Genomic DNA, 15,739 nt, shown 5'->3' with positions numbered 1-15,739 from the left:
TATACTGTACTGAATACTGTAGGCAACCACAACATAGCATTTATGTACATAAACTAAAAAAAAGTACAATAAAAATATGGTATAAAAGGCAAAAAGTGGCACACCTGTATAGAGCACTGATTATGAATGGAATTTGTGGGACTGGAAGTTGCTCTGAATCAGTGGATGAGTAGTGAGCAAAAACGTGAAGCCCTAGGACCTTACTGTAAATTACTGTAAACCATGAAAACACTGTGCACTCAGGCTATACTAAATTTATTAAAAATTTTTTCCTTTGTTCAATAATAAATTAATCTTAGCTTACTGTAACTTTTTTACTTTATAAACTTTTAATTTTTTTTTAGCTTTTTGACTGTTTTGTAATAACACTTAGCTTAAAACAGACATTATACAGCCTGTATAAAAATATTCTTTCTTTATATCCTTATTCTATAAGCTTTTTATACATTTAAATTTTTTTGTTAAAAACTAAGACACACACACACATTAACCTAGGTCTACATGGGGTGAAGATCATTAATATTACTGTCTTCCACCTGCACATCTTGTCCCACTGGAAGGTCTTCAGGGGCAATAACATGCTTAGAGCTGTCATCTCCTATGACTTCTTCTGGAATATGTCCTGAAGAACTTGTCTGAGGCTATTTTAAAATTCACTCTTTTTCTTTATAAGTAGGAGTGAACTCTAAAATAACAATAAAAAGTATAGTAAGTGTATAAACCAGTAACACATTATTATGCTTATCAAATATTATGTATAGTACATAATTGTATGTGCTATACTTTTATACTACCGACAGCACGGATTTGTTGACACCAGCACTGCCAAAAGCACAGGAGTCATGCCTTGCACTAGGACATTACAATGGCTACAATGTCAACAGTTGATAGGAATTTTTCAGCTCTCTGATAATCTTACAGAACCATCATGGTATATGCAGTCTGTCATTAACTGAAATGCACCATTAGATGTTTTCAGGATTGCAAAAAATCAACTATTTTTAGCAATAAAATTTCACATATCAAATTTTAACTATATAACTGCTTGTGGTCTTTACAATTTGCACTGCCTGCAATTTTAATTTTACTGTTATTCTTTTACATCTTTTAGTTTCACTTTTAGTTTCTATTTCCTACTGATTTTATTCTTGGTTTATACATGGAAGGCAGGCAGCAAAGTTTTAAGCACAAAAGACTCTGTACCTAAACAGACTTTGGATTTATTTCCCCTTCTATGAGGTCTGTCAATTTCCTAAGTGGACCTGCCAGAACTTAAGTGTAGAATCGACTATAAAACTGCGTCTCATAACTAGGAAGAATCGTGGGCTACAATTCCCTCCCACAGCAGACTATGGGTGTTGTCTTTTGGCTTCATCTAACATCTGCTTACATTACAAGGATTAATATGATCTAAAATCTATGTCTGTTGTAAGCAGTCACTAAATATCAGGCAAAGCATAATAGGAAAAGGTATCACAGTGACAGGAGGGTGAGATGAACAGGGGAAGCCAATCAGAAAGTTCTCTTGCATCAATGCCCCATATCTAACTTAACAAAAACCCTGTTAATATTGAATGTAATGACAAGATGCCCAAGACCATGCTAAAGTACTTCAGGGAAAAAAATAAAACATTTAAGACCATGTACTGTAAATATTTAATGGTTTACCTGTTCATTTTCTATTTTTCATTTATAGTGCTTTTTGTATTCTACCTATGAAATATTTGCCCACTCCAAGGTTGCAAAGATAGTCTCCTATGTTTTCCTATAGAAACTTTATGATTCTAGCTTTTATATGTAAGTTTATGATCCATTACCAATTAATTGGTGTGTATGGCATGAGACAGGGGTCCAAGTCCATTTTTTCCACACCTGAATATCCAGTTCACCCAAAATTTAGTTTAAAAGGCTTTCTTTCCTCACACTGAATTGATTTTACCCTCTATGCAAAACAAACTGACAGTACACAGGCCTATTTCTGGACTGTTTCACTGATCTATTTATATATCTTTATGTCAAGATCACAGTGTTTTGATTACTGTAACTTTATAGTAAATCTTAAAATTACATAGTATAAAAAAATAAGCAGTGTAAGTTCTCCAACTATGCTCTTCTCCTGAAGGAAGGATCTGGCTATTCCAGATCCTTTGCATTTCCATACACATTTTTGAATTCATTAATTTCTTCAATAAAAGAAATAAGATTTTCAGTAGGATTGCATTGACTCTAGAGATCAATTTGGGAAGAACAGAAATCTTAATAATATTAAGTCTTATAATGTGTGACAAAGGATACCTCCCCCATTTATGTCTTCTTTAATTTATCTTAAAAATATTTTTCTAGTCAAAACAGAAGTCTTAGGTTAAAAGAGAAAATAACAAGAAATAAATTGAAAATTTAATGATTAAAAGAAAAAAAATTTTTTTTTTTTTTTGAGACAGAGTCTTGCATTGTTGCCCAGGCTAGAGTGAGTGCCGTGGCGTCAGCCTAGCTCACAGCAACCTTAAACTCCTGGGCTCAAGCAATCCTCCTGCCTCAGCCTCCCGAGTAGCTGGGACTACAGGCATGCGCCACCATGCCCGGCTAATTTTATATATATATATATATATATTAGTTGGCCAATTAATTTCTTTCTATTTTTATAGTAGAGACAGGGTCTCGCTCAGGCTGGTTTTGAACTCCTGACCTTGAGCAATCCGCCCTCCTCGGCCTCCCAGAGTGCTAGGATTACAAGCGTGAGCCACCACGCCAGGCCAGAAAAAAATATTTTAAATATCCTGTGTAAAGGTGTTTCGTGTCTTTCATTAGACTTATTCCTAGTTTGTTTTTTGATACCCTTACAAATGGTATTTCCAAACTTCATTTTCCTATACATGTATGTATATTTATAATATATTTGTCTGATTAAAAAGTCCTATGCAGAATATATAATAAACACAAATCAAAAACAACAAAATCATCAAAAAAAAAATAAAATAAAAAATCAGGGCCAGGTGCAGTGGCTCACCCCTGTAATCCTAGCTCTCTGGGAGGCCGAGGTGGGCGGATCGTTTGAGTTCAGGAGTTCGAAACCAACCTGAGCAAGAGCGAGACCCCGTCTCTACTATAAATAGAAACAAATTAATTGGCCAACTAATATATATGCAAAAAAAAAAAAATTAGCCGGGCATGGTGGCGCATGCCTGTAGTCCCAGCTACTTGGGAGGCTGAGGCAGCAGGATCGCTTGAGCCCAGGAGTTTGAGGTTGCTGCGAGCTAGGCTGACGCCACGGCACTCACTCTAGCCTGGGCAACAAAGTGAGACTCTGTCTCAAAAAAAAAAAAAAAAAAAAAAAATCAGCAAAAGACTTAGTTCATAAAAGATGAAGAAATGGCCAAAAAGTACATGAAAAGGTGCTTATCATTATTGACCAGGGAAATATAATTTAAAACCATAATGAGATGCTATTTCACATCCACAAATACTGAATGTTAACAAGGATATAGACCAAATCGAGTTTTGATACATTGGTAGTGGGAAGTATAAACTAATAAATCACTTGGGAAATTAATTTAGCAGTTAAAAATACACCCACATGACGACTAAGCAATTCTGCTCTTAGACATTTATTCAAGAGAAATGAAAGACTTATACATGAATATTCACCACAGTTTATTTACTATGGCCAAAAACTGAACACAAACCAAATGTTCAACAACAGGTGAACAGATGAACAAATTGTGGTATATACAACATTAAAAAGGAGCAAACTCTTTCTTTACACTGACAAAGATTCTCTCTTTGATCAAACTCTAGCCAGGCTCCTCTCAGGCTCTTCTCCACTAGGCCTCAATCCTGTACAATAAAGACTTAAACACTAACATACTTTCTAACAGCTCAACGCTTCATCTCTATGATGACTCCCCTAAAAGTACCTGCCTGAGAAAAGTCAAGGCTGCCAAAAGAATTTGTTCTAGCCAACACCCAAAGATAGGGCTCCTCTCCCAGCCTCTGTGGGAGGGTAGGAGCCTAACTTAGATAAGCCCAAGTTGGCAAACCCAGAGGGATTGGTTTTACATGGGCCCACCCTCTCTTCCCACTTTTAGTAATTTTTCACTTTTGACTCTACTGAGCCCTGCTCATCTCCCTACTTTCTCATTCTCCTCTTACAACACCCAGTCCCCTCCATACAAACTGAAGCTGAGCTCAGTTCACACTGCATTGAATTTGACTGAACTGCACTAGTTATTACTGATTAAAATCTGTCCTTACCACTTCAGTGCCCAGCTTTATCTTTGACAACACACACAATATGGATGAATCTCAAAGAATACGTTCGGCAAAAGACACACAAAAGAAAACATGCTGTCTTATATGACACTCAAGAACAGGCAAATCTAATCTATAGCAGCTAAAATCAGAAAATAGTTACTAGGTGGGGTGAAAAGACTAATAAGGACGAGATATAAGAGAATCTTCTGGAATTTCAGAAATATTTTATATCTACCGCCAGGCACAGTGGCTCTCCCTTGTAATCCTGGCGACTTGGGAGGCTGAGGCCAGGAGTTCAAGACCAGCCTGGCAACATAGTGAGACCTCATCTTTGAAAGAATTTGAAAAATAAACTAACCAGGCATGGTGGCTGGGACCTGTAGTCCCAGCTACTTGGCAAGCTGAGGCCAAAGGAGCCCAGGTGTTCAAGGCTGCAGTGAGCTATGATTGCTCCACTGTACTCCAGCCTGAGCAAAAAACCTAGACCCAGTCAAAGAAAAAAAAGAAAGATTTTTGTCTCTTATTTTGGGTGGTGGTGTGTAATTGTATATACAGGTATATACAATTGTCAACACTCATAAAAATGAACATTGAAGATTTGAGCATTTTATTATATGTAAATTATCTCCCTCTCTCCCAGCTCCTTACTCCTATCTTCTCCCTCTACCTTAAGAATACCTAGAGAAATTCTGAAGAAAAAAAAAAAAATTAAGGATGGAGCAGACATTCCAAGTTCCCTTTCAATATCCATTCATTCCTTCTTCCTTACTAAGAGAATCCCAAGTTTATTTGAGGTGTCAATTGGCCTTATTAGAAACCCTTAGCTCCCAGAGACCTACTCTTGGCCAGTGAGAAGCTCTACACTGGGTAGAGCTTCCTGAAAGGGTACTGCTTTCTTCATGAAAAAGAACACACTCAAGGCATATGGCTTTTGCTAGTATTCTTTCCTTTTCGTCTTCCTTGCTGGAGCAAAGCTGCTCAAATGGACTAGGAAAATCCTGAAATTCCCTGGTAAAACCTATCCTTATCCTGTGAAACAAGCTACGGGAGCTTCACTCAACTTACAACCAAGTAACTTTAGGTGTCCACGTTTTTAGCCAACAGAATGGAAAAAAAGCTATTTCAACTGAAAGTCAAGATGACATATGCATTGCCATGTTAAAGTGTAAATAACAATTTAGTATGTAATATAAGTAAGGCCTCAAATCAATGGGGAAATACAGACCATTCAATAGTTGGTAGAGGGACAACTGGCCAATGATTTGGGACAATATCAACACTGCAACCTTACAATATGTGAAGTAATAAAGAGAGATGAATGATTTAAATATAAAAGCCAAAACCATAAAAGTGCTAAAAGAAAAGTTATCATGACTGGAAATGGCCTAAGCACTACTCCAAACCCACAACCCATAAAGGTAAAAACTGACAGGTTTTGCATCATAAAGATTTATAACTACTGAATTATGAAATGCACCACACACATTAAACCAAGAGACAAGCATCAGCCTGCCTGACAGAAAGTACTGCAACAATTACAGCAGCAAAGAAGTACTATGCCTGACATAAAGAGTTCTTACAAATCAATAATAAAAATACAAATAACCAAACAAGACAGACAAACAGCCCTTTAGGAAATGACATGGAGAGACAGTTCACATAAAAAAGATCAACAACACTGAGCAGAGTAAACATGATCAGCATTGTGTGGAATGACAGACAATGGAGACTCCGGAGGCTGAATGAGGGGTGGGTGAGGAGAAATTACTTAATAGGTACAATGTATGTTATTCAGGTGATAGATAACCTCAAATCCTGGATGTCACCACTACACAATCTATCCATGTAACAAAATTACACTTATATCCCATAAATATATACCAAAAAAAAAAGAAAAAACGCTCAATCTCACTAGTGATTATAGGCTACAAATTTAAGAGATTATTTTCTACTTGCCAGTTGGTAAACTGAAGACACTGAGAATATCCAGTAATTAGCATCTCATTCACCAGGGGTGGGAATGGAAACTGACACGATCTCTTTTGAAGATCATTTGGCAGAAACTTCCCCCCTGAATCTATTTCACAGGAAAATTCAAACATATGTGCAAAAATGCTCATCACAGCATTATTGTAATAGCAAAACCAGAGCCACCTAAATGATGAACAGAAGAATGGCCAAATAAACTACAATTATGCTGCGGAACATTATTCAGCTATCAAAAAGAAGGCAGCGGATCTATGTGAATGACATATACAATATGTTCATTTCAGGCCATGAAGAGGGAAAGAGATAAACTTAATTTTTTTAATGACACAAGTGAATTAAGAAAATAAATGATGCGAGATATTCTAGTTCTAAGATTTTTATCTTTGGCAAATATTTTCCAAAATTTAATTGGCTCCTTAGCAAACAACAACAACAACAACAAAAAAATACCCTGGATTTACTTTATTGATGGGCAAGTTTTACAGCTAGTTTATTTTCAACAGAATTTTAGCTCAAAAGTAGCATATCTTCCCAGGGGATGAAAGCAGCACCTGCCTTGAAAATATTTCAGATCAAAATCTCAACCTTGCTCTCTGAGGCATAGCTAGGAAGATGCAATCAGTGTGCTGCAAAGGCCCTGGGCTGAAGCCCTCAGGACAAAGCTGCCTTTGCCAAGAGGTGACCCTGTGACGTCCTTCCATGTCAACAAGAAACATTTTTTGATTCAGTTGAGAAATGAGATTAAGTTCTATAATTTTCACAATGAAATTTCAACTTTATAAACCTTAGTCCAGTTTCTAGAACACACAGACCACTCAAAACCAGTAATACAGAAAACCAGAATTTTAAGACATGATCAGGAAATATCACCCTGAACATTTATATTCAGTTGGTAGTCATTTTGGCCAGCTGACAAATATTTACTTGAGCACATGGCCCAAACGTAGGCATGGTCCCTGCTGGGTATTCAGCAGGCCTCCTCAGCGATGCCTTCCCTAGCCACTCCATCTCAAATGACAACTTTTCCCAGCATCTACCACTATCTGACATGCCAGACATTTTACTTCTTTCTTTCCTGGCTATTTCCCTGACTGGAATCAATGCTCCTCAAGAGCTCTAGTTTTTCTGTTTTGTTCTCTTCTGTGTCCACAGTGTCTAAAATGGTGCTGCCATGAAATGAGCAGGAACTCAGTAAAGAATGTTAAGCAACGCTTTAATCTGAGAGATGATGTGGAACTAATTAAGCAAGGCAGGGTGGGAGGATGCATTCCAGGCAGAGGGAACAGCATGTTCAAAGGAAACCATCCCACCCCATCCCAAGGACATGGCACCTGTGAGGAACCTGAAAGAACGGCCCAGGAGAGGGAAGAGTGGTATGAAATTAGCTGGGGAAGTGGGACAGGGTAGACAGAGCCCTGAAGACCATGGAAGGAACCTCAGTCTTTTTCTAACAGGAACAGGAAGCCATTAAGCTACAGAATGACAATGATCAAATGGGCCTTTTACACACCTCTGGCTTCAGTGTGAGATAGGGGTGTGGAGTCGGGTAAGAGTGAATAGGGAGCCCAGTAGGCTGACTAGTGCCTTAGCTCAGATCAGATAACCTTGGCTTGGACTGAGATGCCAGAACCAGAGGTTGAGGAAAGGAAGTAGATTCCAGAAATACTTAGCATTTAAAATCAACAGGTCTGGCTGACTGATCACATAAGGGGGAAAGTAAAAGGGCGGTTCCACCATGATACCTACCTTGCTGTACCTGCAAACCCAATAAACAATGCCACTATTCGGCTGTCAGGGTGTGTGGGTGGGGCAGCAGGGAGGATAGCATGGGAAGGTAATCTCAAGAACAGTTTTAGAAATAGTGACTTTGGGATAGTTGGCAGTCAGATATCAGGCTAGAGTGACCAGATCATAAAAAGGTACAGTATGTCATTCAACCAAGTGCAGATTTTTACCTGCTAGCTGCTGAGGAATCGGACGGTTTTAAGTAAGTGACAGGATAGTATCAGCGATTCTAAAAATCACCTGGCCGGGCGCGGTGGCTCACGCCTGTAATCCTAGCACTCTGGGAGGCCGAGGTGGGCGGATTGCTCAAGGTCAGGAGTTCAAAACCAGCCTAAGCAAGAGCGAGACCCCGTCTCTACTATAAGTAGAAATTAATTGGCCAACTAATATATAAAGAGAAAATTAGCCGGGCATGGTGGCGCATGCCTGTAGTCCCAGCTATTCGGGAGGCTGAGGCAGTAGGATTGCTAGAGCCCAGGAGTTTGAGGTTGCTGTGAGCTAGGCTGATGCCATGGCACTCACTCTAGCCTGGGCAGCAAAGTAAGACTCTGTCTCAAAAAAATAAATAAATAAATAAAATAAAATAAAAATCACCTGACCAGCAGATAGAACAATCAGGAAGTGTTGCAATAGATTATGTGAGCAAGTAAAGCCCCAGCAATAACTGTGGCCATGGGAAAGGGAACTTCTATTTCATCACTGACTCATCTCCCATACAGCGGTGGAGATTTTTCTAAGCTGCAAACTCAGATCATGTCAGCTCCCTCACTTAAAATCCCTGAGGATGAAACCCACACTCCTTGGGACCTTAAATGGTTTGTTCTCTCACCACCTCTCTCTCCTGCCACCCACTCCCCACCTTATCCCAAGTTCCCCTAACATACTGTTCTGCATCAGCCTCTATGCCTCTCCTCATGCAAAGAAAAGCAGCCTTGACCCCTATGAGCTAGCCTGGTACCAGAAGCCAGGCCTTAATGTTGTTGGAAGCTGACTGGTACACCCAGAAAGGCCATGCTGTTCTTCTGCTGGACATAAACAATCTCACAGAACACCAACATAGAGACCCTCTGCAATAGTGATGATCTAAGATGAAATGAGACCACTTAGTAATTTCCTCTTAGCACAAAAACAAGGTCAATATGCCACCCATAAAATACCAAACATCCCTCTCTCTGGCTGATATGAGTTACTGTGCTTCTTTATACATTTAACACTACTCTAGCCAAAGCCCTTCTAGAAAAGATTAGTGGACAACATAATGATAGAACTGTCCCCACCTATCAGCACTCAGTCCAGAGCAAATCCCTACTTTTTTGGACCCTCCTCCACATCACCCAGACAAAGCCCAAATCCTAAAAGGTCCTTCTAACACCCTTTTACTGCTATATGCCCCATAGTTCCTCACGGTGTGAGATTTCCCTCATTACCACAAGTACTAAACCCAATTTGTTTCATCAAAGGTATTTCTGGTGGTTTTTACTGGAGGACACTGACAACTATAATGGGAGGAAAAGATAGTTAAACTTCTTGGAGAAAAGTTAACAGAGTTTCTACCTGAAGGCTTCCACTTTCTATCTTAAGCAATAGCTGACATTATCGTGAGAAAGAGTGGGATAAATCAGAAGTTTGAGGAAAGTAGAAAATGTCTGAATTAAGTATTCTGGAGAATGAGACAGTGAGTTGACCAGAGAAACATACTAGAATGGTCAGGATCTATTAAGGGCACAGGTGAAGTTGGGTGACATGAATTCATAGCAGTACCAAGCTGCTCTGTTGTGTGATTTCTGTCACCAGTATTCAAGGTAAAAATGGATAGCTTGGTTCAACCAGGGTTTTAGGTCTACTAGAATCTAAGGGCAAGGGAGATAAAGGCACTGCCAAGAGAATTACTGAGTGATAAACTATAAACTCCAAGATCAACTGAGAGGGAACAACAGAAAGGGAGTATCTAAAGAATACAGAAAACCATGGAGGTCCTAAGGAAAAATGGGCATAGCAGAAATAACTAACCAAGCAACCTGGAAAGATGAGATCAGGTTGGAGAGTGTTGCACTGGTCACGTGTGAGGCAGTGCAGCATCAGAAAGGAAATACAGGGCATCATGGCAGGAAGAGGTGGTAGAATCTGATGAGAAGAGATAATCATTGCAAACAAGACATTCAAGAAAGTGAGTGCTTGTGTGTAGGCTGCCTTCTTCTCATGGACACTGAGGTCGCCTAGGATGATATCAAGAATTGAGGCAGGCCGGGCGTGGTGGCTCACGCCTGTAATCCTAGCTCTCTGGGAGGCCGAGGCGGGCGGATTGCTCAAGGTCAGGAGTTCAAAACCAGCCTGAGCAAGAGCGAGACCTCGTCTCTACTATAAATAAAAAAGAAATTAATTGGCCAACTAATATACATAGAAAAAATTAGCCGGGCATGGTGGCGCATGCCTGTAGTCCCAGCTACTCGGGAGGCTGAGGCAGAAGGATCGTTCGAGCCCAGGAGTTTGAGGTTGCTGTGAGCTTGGCTGACGCCACGGCACTCACTCTAGCCTGGACAACAAAGCGAGACTCTGTCTCAAAAAAAAAAAAAAAAAAAAAAAGAATTGAGGCAGAGAGGAAGTCTGAGAGCCAGCAACAAAGTCTTCAATAAATTGGGTGAATAACCAGAAGGCGAACAGAAGCAGCAGAGTGGTCCGGCTGAGTATGATGGAACTCAAAGAAATGGGATGGCAAACAGCAGTGAGGACACAAATCTCTAAGCCCCTAATCCTGAGATATGAAGGCTATGAAAGAAGAGAGGCACCACCTGAGAGGGCTTCAGGAAAAGGATGTCCCTAGGGAAGGGGAAGGGTTAATTAAGGCAGAGGGAGGGAGAGAATGGCTAAGGAGAGGCTGAGGAACCAGAGGCATCTGTGGATTTAGGAGTGCTGATTTCAGAGGACACAGCGAGAGTTTGGTGGGAAGGTTGGGTCACAGGTGAGAAGAAGAGTGGAAAACTGACTTAGGGGCATAGCATGATGAGCATGATAAGAGCATGGGAGAGTTAGCTACCATGGTAAGTAATGAGTAAGCATAAACCTAATATATCTAATCAGAAAAGTTCTGATGGTACAAGTCCATGGTGGATGACGATTTGATGACAATGGGTTGGTGGGTGGTGATGACAGTAACTATCAATTTAGAATACCTACTGTATGCCAAGCACTGTTAGAAGTACTCCACATTTAATGTTCACAATAACTCTTCTGAAACAGGTAATATTCTCATTATCCCTAGAAGGACTCTGAACTAAAGGAGAAAGCAAACCAAACAGAAGTAACAGAATTGTAGGTGCCCTGGGAGGCTAATTGGCTTTAAGTGTTATTTTAGGGATTTTATGGCTATAACTCACTTAGGGCCAGCCTGACCCATAGCTACTACACACTCAGCAAATTCAACCAAATAATACTCAGACTGGAAGGAAATCAAAACTACCAATAATAATTTACTGAGGCCTTCATTTTGTGCCAGACACCAACTGCTTTAAGTCAATTATCTCATTTAATCCTCACACCCAAAAGGTAGGTTATCCTTATTATCTACCCCCACCCCCTTCTTTTTTTTGAGTCAGAGTCTTGCTCTGTTGCCCCAGCTAGAGTGCACTGGTGTCATCATAGCTCACTGAAACCTCAAACTCCCGGGCTCAAGCAACCCTCCTGCCTCAGCCTTCTTGAGTAGCTGGGACTACAGGTGCTGCTAATTTTTTCAAGTTTTAGTAGACAGGGCCTGCTCTTGCTCAGGCTGTTCTCAAACTCCTGACCTCAAACCATCCTCCTGCCCCAGCCTCTCAGAGTGCTGCCTACCCTCATCTTTAAAATGAAGAGACTGAGGCAGACAAAGGAGGGCAATTTGCCCATGATTCACTCACACAAGGGATTATCTAATATTATGACCTTCTGACAATATTTAGTGGCTTAATACATTACAGTGAACATGAAGATCACAATATCACCGAATCTGAAAGATATTTAACTTCTCACTATCTCTTCTCACAATCTCCTTGCACATTTTTTCAGAGGGAAAACCCAGTACAAAAAAGACTTTTATGAAATACATCCCAGATGGCAAACACCTGTGGCCTTATGATCCAGGATTTATGCTAGAAGATTGTGATTCATGAGTCTAGAATAGGTCCTGAACATCTGTATTTTTTATAAAAATCTCCACAGGCTATGCTGATGTGCAGTTCAGGTTGGGGCCTCCTGCTTTATATTACTTTGCAGTTCCAAACCCAACCCTCCCCTACTGTGTTTAGATGTTTGTAGACCCAAAGGGCATCAGAAACTGAGGCAGAGAACACCTAAAATCATAAAAATTATCCAAGGAAAGGTATGCTCTAGTTATACTGTTCCTCTGTACTTTTCTTTGCATCTGAATTATACCTGATTAATATTTTAAGTTTGTGAAAAATATTACCAACAATTAAATAAACCTAACCTTAATATGCTACTTAAAAGAATTTTATTTCTCTCTGACAAATGGCGCTTCAGATTCTTTTTGCAAATAGCAGTTAATGAGAAAAATTCTAATTCAACACTGCTACAGATGTGGTCATAGTAACTGAAAGCTGGAGAAGAAACAGCTGAGTGCAATCCATTTACATTCACAAACTTCCCCTGGGACTGCCTCTAAGCCTTTAATACTTAATATTTTTTATTTACTTAATCAGCCACCACTGACACCTACTGCATGCTAGAGACCACTCTAAATGCTCTACTACTGTTAAATACCATTTAATCCTCACAACCACCTACAAAACAGGTATTGTTACCACCCCCATTTAAAGATCAGAAAACTGAGGCACAGAATTTTACACAGCTAGTAAGAGGCAAAATTCAGTTTGACAGAGTCTGGCTCCAAAGTCCATGCTCTGAATCACTATGCTTAGTCTCCAAGAACCTACCTACAAACAGTGCAAGTCTTAATTCAAAACTTTGGTTTTCCCCACTATATAATCCTTTTGTTCTCAGCATAAACATTACTGTCTAAATTACAAACTCTAATGGCATGAGGTATTTCTCAGCACTTAACACAAAACTGTAATTATGTACTTCATGAGTTATTGTTTCCTGCCTGTCTTTCCCAACTTCGCTGTGAGTTTCAGCAACTCTCACACCATGTCTGTCTTGCTCATCATGTACCACGTTTCCCTGAAAATAAGACCTACCCATAAAATAAGCCCTACCAGGATTTCTAAGCATTTGTGCAATAGAAGCCCTACCCCGAAAATAAGATCTAGTGATGGGCATGGCTATGCAGCGTATCTGCACAACCCATGCATTTTGTCGCTCATCGGTAAAGTCGATGAGCAGCCCTTCTCATCTGCCCCACCGTGATAGCTACTAGCCCAGAGGTGACCGGAAAGGTGTGGGCAGCCCCACCAACAAGGTCGGCTCCCTCTGTCAGGTCCCGGCCATCTTGTGCGGCTGCAAGCTGAGGCTCTGAGGGGAAAATAACACATCCCCTGAAAATGAGCCCTACGGTGTCTTCTTTTTTTTTTTTTTTTTTTTTTTGAGACAGAGTCTCACTTTGTTGCCCAGGCTAGAGTGAGTGCCGTGGCGTCAGCCTGGCTCACAGCAACCTCAATCTCCGGGGCTCGAGTGATCCTACTGCCGCAGCCTCCCGAGTAGCTGGGACTACAGGCATGCACCACCATGCCCGGCTAATTTTTTGTATATATATTTTTAGTTGGTCAATTAATTTATTTCTATTTTTGGTAGAGACGGGGTCTCGCTCAGGCTGGTTTTGAACTCCTGACCTTGAGCAATCCACCCGCCTCGGCCTCCCAAAGTGCTAGGATTACAGGCGTGAGCCACCACGCCCGGCCCCTACGGTGTCTTCTTGAGGAAAAATAAATATAAGACCCAGTCTTATTTTCGGGGAAACACGGTATGTTTTCCTATCATTGAATTCCCACCAACCAGCCCAAAGTAAGGGCCTGACAGAAAAAAAAAGCTCTCAATTTTTGTTGAATGAATAAATAGAGAACACTCAAGCCTCATGTTTTCTCTTTCTGCGACACACACTTGTACTGGCAACACCCCCACCCCTATGAGTTGATCCAGCATGGTACTGGCTGTACAAAAAATATTTTGTGAACCTGGAAAGGTCACTTCCCCCTCAGTGGCCTGAGTTACAGGTGCACAGTGGGGATCGTGACAACCCTCAATACAATGTAACCTTTAACTGAGGGAGAACCTGCACTTCTCCTCTTCCTCATAATTCATCATCAACTCATTATTTGCTTCATGTTTGTTTTTCCAGCAAGACTTTAGCTCCGAGAAGTCCAAGACCATGTCCACCTGGGTATTCCCAGTCATGATATCCCAGGCTTGCACCACCCCTGGCACACAGCAGGAACTCAGAAATTATCATAACGACCCCCTGCTCAGTGCACTTCACAGGTGTGAAGCGAGAATCCCTCGAGTCTGGTACCGCATCCCTATGGGCATCCAAGTGTATACGTCAGACACAGGCCCGCCTCCCACCGGGGCCCCGGCCCCCTGGACGCCGGCCCCTAACCCCGCGCTCCACACGCACCTTTTTCACAAACAAGCATCCTCACAGGTGCCGCGCACGCCCTCCTCGTCGGTGCCGCAGCTCGAGACAGAAGAATAGTGGGTTGCAGAGGGCTCCCTCAGGCCAGCGGCCATGGGCCTGGAGGTTCCTGGTACCGTGCCACCAGACACGTGAAGCGGGTTCTACCGGCGACATAGGTAGGAGCGAGGAGCACGGAGAAGGCAGGAGGGAAGAGCTAGTATCTACCAGACTCAGCTGGCGCGCCTCAATGACTCCGCCCAGCAACCTTCGCGCTCATTGGCGCCTCTGCCGAGAAGCTCATTGGACAATTATTCCGCCCTCTCAGACTGCGGAGGCGCTTATTGGATGACTCTTTTGGCCCTGCCTGCATGACCCGGAAGTTAGCCGAGGGAGAAAGGAAACTGAAATTGGGTTTGAAAGTATACCGCAATGCTCTCTGGGAAATGTAGTCTTAGATGCTTTGTAGGGCCAGTTTGTCACCCTGGTGAAATTTTATCGCTGTAATTAAGTCGGGGCGGAAGAACCAGCTGTATTCTCAGTATTGGGGCGAAGGGTAGAGATCCAGCCAGAAGTACCAAGTGTAAGTTGTTACATTCGTTGGCTCTCAGTGTCATTCAACAATATAACAAATTTTTTGAGTGCTGACTTTGCGCTAGGAACTGTGCTAAGGGCTTTGCACATATAATCACCTTTGAAATGTGATGGAAATGGTGTGTAGAAGATTAATACAATGGAAAAATATATACCAATGAAAATGAATGAACTAGAACTATCAAGTGCAAGGATATATGGCTGAATTTCAGAAACATTTGTCCAGTGTAAGAAAGAAGTATAACAACACTTTTATAGAGGTCAAACCAAGTAAAACTAATTTTGCTTAAAGAAACATGTAGTAAAATATATATAGAAAAGCAAAGAAATGAGAAACAAAACAAGGAATCAGGATATTGGTGACCTCTAGGGAGTAAGAAGGGTAGGATGCAAGAGAACAGGGAAAGGAACTGGGGAAGGAGTACATAGATATCCCTTCAGTGACTCAAGTTGAGCATATGTATGTTTCATTATTATGCATAGATGTTCATTACATGTATTTTGTACTGGATTTATTACAAAACATTCTAATGAAACAAATGTGTTTGTTATCTGTCAGGT

The 15,739-nt window shown here is 41.0% G+C and overlaps 1 long non-coding RNA gene across 2 annotated transcripts in view; it reads right to left on the bottom strand.

Moving 5' to 3' along the window:
- The window catches only part of LOC142862426 (uncharacterized), a 36,293-nt gene extending 21,434 nt beyond the window's left edge, over positions 1-14,859 (bottom strand). For both annotated transcript variants that reach the window (XR_012913490.1, XR_012913491.1), the window contains exon 1: positions 14,588-14,859. This is a non-coding gene — a long non-coding RNA (uncharacterized LOC142862426). The remainder of the gene's footprint in view (positions 1-14,587) is intronic.
- Between the last annotated feature and the right edge of the window lie 880 nt (positions 14,860-15,739).

This window comes from Microcebus murinus, chromosome 19, assembly GCF_040939455.1.
Source record: "Microcebus murinus isolate Inina chromosome 19, M.murinus_Inina_mat1.0, whole genome shotgun sequence".
In the NCBI taxonomy this organism is placed as follows: Eukaryota; Metazoa; Chordata; class Mammalia; order Primates; family Cheirogaleidae; genus Microcebus; species Microcebus murinus.
The sequence above is the reverse complement of the archived record's forward strand: the minus strand, read 5'-3'. Positions and strand labels throughout refer to the sequence as shown.